This window comes from Nicotiana sylvestris, chromosome 3, assembly GCF_000393655.2.
Source record: "Nicotiana sylvestris chromosome 3, ASM39365v2, whole genome shotgun sequence".
NCBI classification, from domain to species: Eukaryota; Viridiplantae; Streptophyta; class Magnoliopsida; order Solanales; family Solanaceae; genus Nicotiana; species Nicotiana sylvestris.
In genome coordinates this window covers 219,970,227-219,983,493 of record NC_091059.1, presented here as the reverse complement: position 1 = coordinate 219,983,493, position 13,267 = coordinate 219,970,227, and positions in this window count along the sequence as shown.

Genomic DNA, 13,267 nt, shown 5'->3' with positions numbered 1-13,267 from the left:
ATGACCTGACTTCTCAAACTTGCTATCAATCTTTCGTCAGAGCGACGCTTCTGTCGGTCAACGTTACTCTTACTGGCTTGGCGAAGGCGGGCCTTCAAGGTTTGGTTTTCTTGGGCTAGCTTGTTTCTTTCAGCCTGCTCCGAGGCGACTTGCACATTGTTCTCAAATACAAGCCTTTCGACTTGTTGCTTTAGCTTCCCGATTTCAACCCGGTAACCTTCCTCCCTTTTTAACCATCCCCATTGCTCTTGTGAATCATCTGTGAAGTGTTGGACGTGTGCCCTTTTAGCAGGTCTTTGCCGAATCTGAAACCTTCTTTCGAACCAAGCATCGTACTTTGGGTCTACCTCACCTTTAGCTAGTTCTCGCACCATGGTCTTGGGCTCCAAGAATCTACATTCATGCCACAGTTTTCTAATCTTCCCCTCGGGGAATATGACTCCCGGGCTTAATTCCAAGGCATGCTTGCTCAGATCTTCATCAGTAGGGACTACTTGAAACCTGCCCAGTTGTCGTAATACCCGATGAGGGGCATATGGCTGGATGCTGCGAAGCCCCATTAAGAGAACATGACATTCTTCAGCCGACATGTAGATCACCTCAGTATCAGTCAACCAACCGAATGCCCATTCAATTTGGTCAGCTGTTGTTGACCTTAACCGTGTAAACCATGCTTCGACACCTTCAGGAAATCTGGCGCCTGTCATGCGCTTCTTGAATCCGCTGATACAATTCCTCTCGGTCAACCCGTGGTTCATGTATCCTACTCGGTGATGGAGATGTTCCTGCATCCATAGCTGAAGTAACAGGTTGCAACCTTGGAAGAACTTGCCTCCTTCTCGGCATATAGTCAGAGCCCGGTAGATTTCGGACAAAATCAAAGGAACCACAGTACTATTGGTTCTTTTGATTGCAACGTCGGCCATACCTACCAGACCTATCTCTATCTTTTTATCCTTCCTTGGACAGACCATGACTCCCAAGAACGCTGTGATGAAAGCCAAAGTACGTCTTGCTTCCCATTTGTTTCTGTTCCCGCCGTGAGTTAGCCCAAGGTTCGGTTCCTCGAAACCCTGCGGGGCTCCGTACCGCTGATACAAGAAATGGAGATCACAACATCCTCTCGATAAATCGTCATGTTGTATCTTCCGACTGATGCTTAGTAGATCCAGAAACGCATGCGGAGACACTGGCCTTGGCGAAAGCAAATATTGCCCTCTTAACCTCTCATTCAATCCCGCATATCCGGCGACTTCCTCAAGTGTTGGTGAAAGTTCAAAGTCAACAAAACGGAATACATTGCGGGTTGGGTCCCAAAATGGTATTAGAGCTTCAAGAATATCTGTCCTTGGCCTAACGCCCAACAAATTTACAAAACCTCCCAATATTCTTCCTACTACCTCTTTGCTATTGGCTTCCAAATCATTCCACCACATGTGGAGTTGTAGGGGGACCTCGCTGAGGGCCGAGAATGGTTCATTTTGCTCTGTGCTCATCCTGCACATTTATTAAGGTGACCTTTTAGGCGAAAACAAAAACCTTTATTTTGACTCTAAACAAAAAATCTTGGAAAACAAAACAAACAATATATTTATTTATATACATGTGTATATGTACATATATGCTTTATGGTATATCATTATTGGTAAAATGAAAAAGGGAGTTGGACCCGATGAGGGTTGCCTACGTATCCCACATCCGGCGAGAATCAAACCGACGTAGTTCGGGTTATAAACTAACTAGTTTATTATTATTATTATTATTATTTTTTTTTTTTTTTTGAAAATAGAGTAAAATAAAATAAAAACTCATTCCTCATTCCCAGCTTGCCATTTTTCTCTTTTCTCTTTTCCTTTTTTTCCTTTCTTTTTTTTCATTCTTTTTTTCATTCTCTTTTTCATTTCTTTTTTTTCCTTTTCTTTTTGTTGTGGTCGAATCTTATGGAGATTGCCTACGTATCATGACCCCGCATGAATCAGACCTTGCGTAGTTCGGACCAATAAGAGATAAACAATAATAAACATTTTTTTTCAATTTTCATATTAAAACAGAGCGGGTTTCAAAGGTTTGAAGATGACCTACAAACTCGAAAATCAAACACCCGCATATTCTAATCAAAAGATTTACAAACGGCCAGTTTCTTTCCCCGTTTGACAAATGCAACCAAACGGCTATTTTTGCAAATGTGGCCCCTTCCAAATTTCACATGAATTTTGAGGCCGGGGAGGATTATTTTATGACACCTTACAAACTTGTCCGTTCTTTTACGAAAATAACCTTTCGACAATTGAAAGATACTCTAAGGCTATTTCGGCAAGAACAGTTTAAGACGCGGCCGAGGCTGGCTCGGCTTATTATGACAAAATTCAAACGGTATTTTTTTTTTCTTTTCAAATTATAATAAAACATGGTGTTGCAAACACGACCCTTCAGCTCCTCGGGGACGAAGATTTTTAAGGCTGTGTGGGTCCATATCTCAAAATGACCCAAAGGCGGCTGTTTATGCCAAATCAGCCTTCCGGCGTCCCTTTCGGGAACATTTGGCTATTTATGACAAAACAGCATCACCTGACTTATTTATAACTCTTTTTTATCGTTTTTCAAATTAGAAAAGTCAATATTGCAAACACGGCCTTTCAACGTCTCGGGGACGAAGATTTTTAGGCTGTGGGGGTCAACTGGACCAAGTCTTAAAAAAAATGACCCAAAGGTGGCTGTTTATGCAAAGTCAGCCTTCCGGCGTCCCTTTCGGGAACATTCGGCTATGTCTTGATGAAACAGCGTCACCCAACTTCTTTATGACAAAATTAAAGTTTGACATATATTTTTTGTTTATTATTATTAATTTGTTTTTGGCTTTTTAGCAAAAGGTGGGGTTGGACCCGATGAGGGTTGCCTACGTATCTCACATCCGGTGAGAATCAAACCCGCGTAGTTCGGGTAAATAAACTATTTTTGAGAAGACCCTTTTCCATTTTCTATTTTTTTATTATATTTTTCCCACAACAATCAAATAGACTATTATTTTTCATTCATAACAAACAAACAAATTAACAAAAAAACATACAAAAACATAAAACATTCCTTCTTTTTCCTTTGTTTTTCTTATTCTAAAGAAAAAGAAATTTTTTTTTTTGGAATTTTTACCTTGCTTAAAAAAATATTTTTTGAATTTTGGATTTTAAAGAAGAATCAAAATATTTTCGGATTTTTTTTTAATTTTGAATTTTCTTTTGAATTTTTTTTGATTATATATATATTTATTTTGGAACAGATAATAAAATCACGTTAACGCCCGACTCTTTTTATTTTTATTTGGCATTTTCATAGACAACCAAAATAAGATTAAAAAAAATATTTTTTTAAAAAAAACAGACTTTTTTTTTATTTTTATTTAATGGCACAACAAACTATTTTCTTTTTGGAAGAAAAAAACAAGACAGAACAATGATGATTTTTTTCTTCTATTTTTCCTTTGCTTTTAATATAACAAACTAATAACACATTTTTTTTATTTTCTCAAAATTTCGGCAGAGTTTCGATACTACTTGGACATTGCTTTTTTTCTAAAAATAAGTAGTTATATCTCTACATTGTTATTTTCTCCTCTTTTTCACGATTTTTTAATTTATGGAAAATGATGACAACATACAAAATCTTTTGAATTTTCATGCTCTTTTTTTTTATATATATATATATATATATATATATATATATTTTATATTTATTGTATTTTTCAAAAATGTGGCATGGGGGACATAGGGAATTCCAAGACTTCTTGGATTCCGCAAATGTTCCCCATGTGCTTTTCCCAAAAATGAAGCATGGGGGACATAGGGAATTCCAAGACTTCTTGGATTCCACAAATGTTCCCCATGTGCTTTTTCCCAAAATGTAAAGCGTGGGGGACATATGGAATACCAAGGCCTCTTGAATTCCACAAATGTTCCCCATGCTTTTGATTAAAATAAGATCATGCTGGAAAAACGTGCGGCCTTCTTATTAAACGTGATCAACATAACAATTCACCCTTGAATAAGTACAACATGTAGCACATAGGATGCCAAAAGATGGTCTATTATTTTCAGGTTGCTTGTCCTAGACGGACCCAACCCCTGTGTTGAGTCCCCTAAGTCAAATGCACATGATGCAAATAAACGTTCCTACTAGGGATCCGGCATGAAGCTGAGTTATTCTAAGTTGATAACCTGGGTATTTGTTCTAGACCTGGCTTACCCGAGCGGACAGCTCGAGCCGAGGGGCAGCGTACCGGGAATACAGAAGCTTCACCGGCTTAGCAACTTGTCCGAACCTCGTTCTAAATTGGGATTTGACACTATACAGAAAAGAAGCCGTACGAAGTACGCCCTTCTTCATGATTTAGAAGACTCAGAGAGAAGATGGGTTTCGGCACAATTTATATACAGTTCACGTAATATCAAAGCAGTAAAAGGCAACCAATTAGCACATTAAGCACAAAACATGTAATAAAATCAGATAATAAATAAAGCCAAATAACAACAATTATTCTAAGCTCGAATTCTTAACCCTGAACCAGTGGTTCTGGGTTACAAGGTTCCCCAGCGGAGTCGCCAGAGCTGTCACACCTCCTTTTTCCGCACCCGCGAGGGTGCAAGGGAGTTTTTCCAATTAAAGGACAATCGAGACGGGATTGGTTTATTTATTTCAGAGTCGCCACTTGGGAGATTTAGGGTGTCCCAAGTCACCAATTTTAATCCCGAATCGAGGAAAAGAATGACTCCATATTACAGTCTGCGTACCAGAAATCCGGATAAGGAATTCTGTTAACCCGGGAGAAGGTGTTAGGCATTCCCGAGTTCCGTGGTTCTAGCACGGTCGCTCAACTGTCATATTCGGCTTATTTATCTGATTTTAAATACAATTATGAACCAATGTGCAAATTTTAACTTTTAACCGCTTTATTATTATTGTTTTTACAAGAATGTGAACATCGCTTAAAACACGTCTTTGGACTGCGTCACATGAAATGCACCCACAATCCGGAACGCATTTTATTTGATGTTTTGAGATTTGGATTTGGGTCGCATGAAATGCACACCCAAGCTTAAGAAAGTAAATTATTAAACACGCGCCTAAAGAGACTATCGCGTTATTATTTTGTGGAGGCCGTGAAATTCGCTAAATGACCCTCCTGAATTCTAAGTAATTTTAAACAAGTATTTACTGAGGGCCCCGCAATTTATGTTTTTGGCGAGGCTCGTCTCATTTTTTATATTTTTATTTTTTATTTTTTAGGATGCCGTTTTTATGTCTTTAACCATACTAAACCTTACAGCTTCTTTACAACTAAAATCTCATAACTTGTTGGAAGTTTAATAAAAAGAATTTTAGCGAATGAGTGTTTCGGGAGTAGTAACAACATATACTAACAATAATTTTTTTTTCGAATGAACTAAGCGAAGGAAAGGGCGAACAAATTAACATCAAACTTGTGTCATAGAACGACTAATACAACTAAATCAAATGACATCAAGTAAACAAGAATAACATAATACAAAGATGAACCAAAATGCATACGGTGAAACATAAGCAGAAAATTTTCATGCCAATCTCTATATTGCATCTTCGAACATTTAAAGTAACATTTCCTTATCTAATACTTGAGGTTTACTGACCTGTGAACCTCGGCAACCTCAGGACGATAAACACGACCCCGACGGAGCTCAAGCCGGACCTCACTGGACGAGGAACAACGATGAAACCTCGGACAAAACACCTCGACGAGCAAAAGCAAACTCACCGGAAAAACAGAAAGCTCGGACCAAAGTCGACCTCGACGGAAAACAGAAAACTCGGCAAGGCAGAATCGAGGCAACCAACAGCTGCTCGAAAATGATGAAACAATGCCGACAGTAGTAAGGTCGACGCCAGGGGGGGCTACTGACGGACTTGCTTTGGGTGTTTGTTGACGGGGGTTGACTGGTTAGGGTTGTGACGGAGAGGGGTCAGCTGGGGAGGGTTTGGAGGTGGAACGAGGGTGGTCGTTTGGTGGTGGCGACGAGCAGTGGTTGACGCGTCGATGGAGATGGTCGTTTGGTCGTTGGTTGGACGTGGACGCATGTGGTTTCAGGCGTTGATGAAGGTGACGGAGGGAATGGTGGTTTGTTGGTTGTTTGAACAGTTGACGATGGTGGAGCTGGGGGGGTTGCGGACGGTTTGGGTGAGGGTTTTTGGACGTGAGGGAGTGGTTTTGGGTGGTGGAAGGGCAGTGGTCGACGGTGGAGGGACGACACAGGCGAGACGGAGAGGGGTCAGCTGGTGTACTGTTTGGTCGTTTGGTTTTGGACAGTCGATGGTCGTGAGGCAGCTGCGACGATGTCTGGTGGTTGACGACGAGGGGTCAGCTGGGGAAGGTGACAGAGGTGGTGTTGTTTATGGTGGTTTTGGGTGGTGGAAGGGCTGGTTGGTTTGGACGTGAGGGGGAATAAGGTGGTTGATGGTGACGGGGGTGCGAGGATGGTGAACGACGGAGGGAGCTGGAGTTCCGGCGTCGGGGGGTTGCGACTGTAGAAGAATGAAGCGACAATGGCGGACTACTGGTTGCGACGGAGTTTGGATAGGTTGTTCGGGTGGTGGTCTGTTTGGTCGAGGGTGGTTTTTGGGTGTAGGGTTTGCTAGGTTTTTTGTCAGGAAGAAGGAGAGTCAACAGTGCCTCTTCTCCCAATTTTAAAATCTGTCCCCCTCCCTTTTGTGTTTGCCCGGGTATTTGATACCTCTTTGCCAAGAAAAATGAGCCCCACGCGTGGTGGGGTTCGAGGTTTGTGTCCCCCACGCGTGGTGGGGTTCCCCATGTGTCATGGACTCGGTTTATTATGGGCTAGGTCCGAAAATTAGGCCTAAAACCGGGTAGTTTGAACCCGAATATTATTCTTTTGCCCGGACCCGAGAAATAGGAACACGACGTTGCTCAACTAGTAGTCCTATGCAAGCAAAATAACTACCAAAAATAAGACTAATATTTAAACAAAACTGTATCTTTTTTTTTTTTGAATATTTTTTCAAGATTTAAAATAGCTACAAAAAACTATTTTTGTAATTTTCGTTTTTATATATAAAGATAAAATATGAAGTAATATTTTTTGTATTTTTTCAAAATTATAATGACTGCAAACATTAATAGAACTATATATTTTTTGTAATTTTCGAATTTATATAAAGTACCAAAATAAAGTACAATTTTTGTATTATTTTTTTTCAAGTTTATGAGAAATACATAAACTAAAATTTATATATATGTATTTTTGTGATTTTTTTCTTTTTGCAACGAAATAAAGTAAAAACAGTTAAAATGTCTATATTAGACCCAATTACATATTTATGCTAAAAAATGTGAAAATCCTCGGGGAGGGTCAAAAATCACGTGCTTACAGTTTTTTTTAAAGAAAAGTTAAATAAAGTGAGATTCTCTTTTAAAAACATAAAAAGTGGGATTTTAAATAAGATAAAAGTAATTAAAGTTGGAATTTTAAAAATAAAAGTAAATAAAGGTGAGATTTCTTTTTCTAAAAAAATAAAAGCAATTTGTAAGTGAGATTTCTTTTAATTAAAAAATAAAAAAAAAATAAAAAAAACAAATCTGAATATTTCGAAAATTTTGCTATAAATAGAAGAGAAAATTTAGGAAGAAGGGGGTTCCAAAAAGAAGAAAAACTAGATATATAGAAGAAAAAAGAGGGGGCAGAGAGAGGTATACACTCGATATACACTCTGGATACACTGGATATACAGGGACAAAATTCATTTTGGAGAGAGTAAAAAAGATAGAACCAAATTTTCTGAAATATTGAGAGTGGAAGAACACCATAGAGAGTTCAAATCTAGAAAGAAAAAACAAAGAGAGATTTCCGGACTATTTTTCTTCTCCATTTTTACTAGTTTTCTCCGTGTTGCTGGGACTTCTGGATTGAGGTGTTGAAGCTACTGTGTTGGGCTTTCTGCTGTTGTATGTTGTTGTGTTACATACTACTTTGCTGACCTTCTTCTTCTTGTATTGACAATACCAGGTACACAACTGTAACTTTGGCATATTGTAAGCTGAAATATGAAAGCATGAATACATATGAAGAATGGAACTTTGAAGTTTTAATTTAGCTTTTTCTTTGTTTCTTTTACTAATTGTATTTAGGCTATTTCATGTATTATTATTCTGTAAATTTCTGTCGCTTTGTATAACTAGGCATCTTGTAGTGATGTATTAAATAATACTTTGTTTTAGCTTGATTATTAGGTAGTATATATTTAAGAATGCTCATTACTGTCAAACTGTTTAATAATTGGAATAAGAGGAAACATAAGTTGGTGTCTTTAGTGAATCGGCTTGGCAAAACTGATTAGTTCACTAGCTATGAAGGTTTTAATACTGTCAACATTAGGTTAATCGTAAACATGTAGCTAAATTTAGTTAAAGCATGTAATTAATTAGGATTTTTTCTCTTTTATTTTAGAGACGAATTTAATAGAAATGTAGTAACTTTAGGATATCCTTAAAATAAATGAGGCGTGCTTCGCCAAAATAAATACAAAATTGCGGCGCCCTCAATAATTATTTGTTTTAAAATACTTAGACTTAGGGACGGGCCGTCTAGTCAATTTTACAGCCCTACCCAAAATAATGATACGCTAGTTGCTTTAAGCGCGTCTTTAATAATGTTATACTCTTAAATTCGGGTGCACATTTATGTGACCCAAATCCAAATCTCAACGGAGTTGAAATGTGTCAATAACCACGGGTACATTGATGTGACGTGGTTCGAGATACGTTTTTCACAATGTTGTAATTCTCTGTTAAAATAATAATAATAATAAAAGCGGTAAAGAGTTTAAAGTTTGCACATAAGTTCATAATTGTATAAAATCAGATAATCAAGCCGAATATGACAGTTGAGCGACCGTTCTAGAACCACGGAACTCGGGAATGCCTGACACCTTCTCCCGGGTTAACAGAATTCCTTATCCGGATTTCTAGTGCGCAGACTGTTAAACATAGTCATTCTTTTCCTCGATTCGGGATTCAACTGGTGATTTGGGACACCATAAATCTCCCAAGTGGCGACTCTGAAATAAATAAATAAATCCCGTTTCGATTGTCCTTTAATTGGAAAAAACTCCCTTCCGCGCCCCTTTGCGGCGGCACGGGCGAAAAAGGAGGTATGACAGACGACATACTCCTTCTGATGCAATCCAAGCTCTTGAAGGAACCGTTTGAGCCATATCATCTCCTTGCCAGTTTCTGTAGCGGCAATATACTCCGCTTCAGTTGTAGAGAGTGCAACACACTTCTACAACCTCGACTGCCATGATATAGCTCCCCCGGAAAATGTAAACAAATATCTAGTAGTGGATTTTCTATTATCAATGTCACCTGCCATATCAGCATCTGTATAGCCCTTCAAGATTGGATCAGATCCTCCAAAGCACAAACAATCTCCCGTGGTACCTCTCAGGTACCTGAGTATCTACTTGACTGCTTCCCAATGTTCCTTTCCAGAATTTTCAAGAAACCTGCTGATAACACCACAGCACCAACTACGTGAGCAATATCAGGTCTAGTGCATACCATTGCATACATTAAGCTTCCGACTGCTGAAGAATAAGGAACTTTAGCCATGTTCCCTTTCTCCTCCACTGTTGTAGGACACATCTTCTTACTCAACTTTAGATGACCAGCAAGAGGTGTGCTGACTGGCTTAGCATTCTTCATGTTGAAGCGTTCTAGTACACGTTCAATGTACTTCTCCTGAGATAGCCACAACTTTCTACTTGTTCTCTCTCGAACTATCTTCATCCCTAGAATTTGTTGTGCTGGGCCCAAGTCCTTCATATCAAATGACTTGGACAGATCTCCTTTCAACTTTGCTATCAACCCCTTGTCTTTTCCTACAATTAACATGTCATCCACATACAACAACAATATAATAAAGTTATTCTCAGAAAATCTTTTGAAGTATACACATGGATCAGAATAGGTCTTTAGGTATGTTTGACTTTTCATGAATGAGTCAAACTTCATGTACCACTGCCTTGGTGCCTGCTTCAATCCATAAAGACTCTTATTCAATTTGCACACCATGTGTTTCTTTCCAGCTACTTCAAATCCTTCTGGCTGCTCCATATAAATCTCCTCTTCCAAATCTCCATGAAGAAATGCAGTTTTCACATCCAACTGCTCCACTTCAAGATCTAGGCTAGCTGCTAAGCTCAAAATTGTTCGAATAGAAGTCATTTTGACAACAGGTGAGAAAATTTCGTCAAAATCAATACCTTTCTTTTGTTCGAAGCCTTTAACCACCAATCGAGCTTTGTATCTGACCAGCTTGCCATTTCCATCTTTCTTGAGTTTAAAGACCCATTTGCATTTGAGTGGTCTTTTACCCTTTGGAAGTTCAACCAGCTTGTATGTGCCATTTTTCTGTAGAGATTCCATCTCTTCTTGCATAGCTTTCATCCACTGGTTCTTTTCTGGATGGGACAACACCTCCTTAAGACTTTCTGGCTCCCCCTCATCACTGATGAGGACATACTCTGTGGAAGGGTACCTGCATGACTCTACCCTTGGCCTCTCTGATCTCCTCAGAGGTTGAGGTTGTTCTTCTCCCTGAGTGGGGTGCTCCACTTCCTCGACACCTTCATCAAGTTGCTCCCCCTGCTCAATAACCTCACCAGGTTGCTCCCCCTGCTCGGCAACCTCGTCGGTCGTACTTTCTGCACTTGTGGGATTGTTAGAAGTAGAAGGAATAGTAACAAAGGTTAGGAATTATACCATTCTTCGCCTTTTCTGACATATCAGCAGCAGTTCCAACTTCACTTTCTCGGAAGACTACATCTCTGCTTCTGATGACCTTCTTCTTTACAGGATCCCACAGTCTGTACCCGAACTCTTCATCTCCATATCCGATAAATATGCAGGGAACAGATTTATCATCCAGCTTTGTTCTCTGCTCTTTTGGTACATGTGCAAAAGCTCTGCAACCGAACACCTTCAGATGCGAGTAGGACACCTCCTTGTTGGTCCAAACTCTCTCTGGGATTTCAAACGCCAACGGAACTGATGGACTCCTATTGATCAGGTAACAGGCTGTCTGAACTGCTTCACCCCAGAATGACTTAGGCAGTTTAGCCATTCTGAGCATGCTTCTCACCTTCTCCACAATGGTGCGGTTCATCCTCTCGGCTACGCCATTGTGCTGTGGGGTTCCAGGAACTGTCTTTTCATGTCTGATCCCATGACTTGAACAATACTCTTCAAATTCCCTTGAAGTGTACTCACCTCCATTGTCACTTCGGAGACGCTTTAGCTTTCGACCCGTCTCCCTTTCTACTAGAGCATGAAACTTCTGGAAAACTTGAAACACCTGATCTTTGGTTTTCAAAATATAAACCCATAATTTTCGTGAAGCATCATCAATAAAAGTAACAAAATATTTGTTACCGCCCATTGATTCAATTTCCATTGGGCCGCAAACATCAGAATATACTAAATCAAGTATATTCAATTTTCTTTCAGACGATGTCTGAAATGAGACTCTATGCTGCTTACCAAATAAACAGTAGTCACAAGGTTTTACCGTTGTACCTTTGGCATAAGAAATGAGTGATTTCTTGGCAAGAATCTGCAATCCCTTCTCGCTCATATGACCCATTCTTTTGTGCCACAAATCTACAGAAATCTCATCTTGTGCCGCGTTCAATTCACCTTGGCATATTTCTGCATTTGTCCTGTACAACGTGCCACGAGCAACTCCCTTTGCAATCACCAATGATCCCTTAGTGAGTCTCCACTTTTGATTTGCAAAATAGCTCTCGTATCCATCTCGGTCTAAAGCAATTCCCGAGATCAAGTTCATCCGTGTACATGCCGCACATCCTTTAGAACTAATGTGCATCCGACATTTGTCTTGATACAAATGTCACCAATCCCCGCAATCTTTGAATAACTTGTGTTACCCATTTTCACTGTGCCGAAATCACCTGCTACATATCTGCAAAAGAGATCTCTTACCGGTGTGGCATGGTGAGATGCCGCTGTGTCAACCTCCCATTCCGACTCTGGACCTGACAGGTACATGCATTCCTCTTCCTCATTTATAAAAAGGACAACATTATCATTATTTTGCACCATGACGGCTGTGTTGTCCTCATTCTTCTGGCCACTGGTTTCACCTTTGCCCTTGCTTGGATTTGAGCAATCTCTTTTGAAGTGACCTGGTTGATCACAGTTGTAGCAATTTCTAGCTCTTGATTAAGATCAGTTCTTTGACTTCCCACGAGCTCCGGATCTACCATAGTTGCTCGAACTCCTTTGATAACTCCTGCCTCTACCTTCTGTGATGAGAGCGTGTCCTTGATTTTCAGGCTTCTTTCTTATGTTCTCATTGAGTAGAAGAGCCGATGTGACATCTTTCAACTCAATAGTAGTCTTACCGTGCAAGATGGTTGTTGCCAAATTATCGTACGAAGATGGCAACGAGTTCAATAGCAAGATGACTTTATCTTCTTCCTCGATTTTCACTCCGAGGTTGGCAAGCTGTGTGATTAGTCCGTTAAACACATTTAAATGTGACAAAAAATTTGTACCTTCACTCATATGTGGGCGTATAACTGCTTCTTCAGGTACAATTTATTTGTCAGCGTTTTGAACATGTATAGGCTTTCCAACCTTGTCCAAATTCCACGTGCAGTGTCTTCATCAATGATGTTATTTACCACATCATCTGATAAGTGCAACCTGATTGCACTAGCAACTCTTTCATCCAAGTCAGCTCAATCCTCAGCTTTCATGGTATCAGGCTTTTTGGAATCAACATCTAGAACCTTGTGTAATCCTTGTTGGATGAGCAGATCTTTCATCCTTCTTTGCCATGTTGAGAAACTGTTATCTCCGTTGAATTTTGCTACCTCGTACTTTACTCCGGACATTTATATTTTTCACCAAGTATAGTACTACCGACAGTGAATAGTATTTCAGTGAACGAGCAGAACCTGTGCTCTCATACCAGTTGTTGGGAATAAACCCCCTACCAAAATAATATTCACGATAATAAAAGCGGAATAATAATGTAGCACCGAGATACGGTAATTAACAAGAATAAAAGAGTAACAATGACACCAAGATTTTTACGTGGAAAACCCTTCTGAATAAGGGAAAAACCACGACCCCGAGAGGAGCAACTGATATCACTATAGTAAGGAATTTACACTTTGTAGGCCCGAGTGAAAATACTACAAA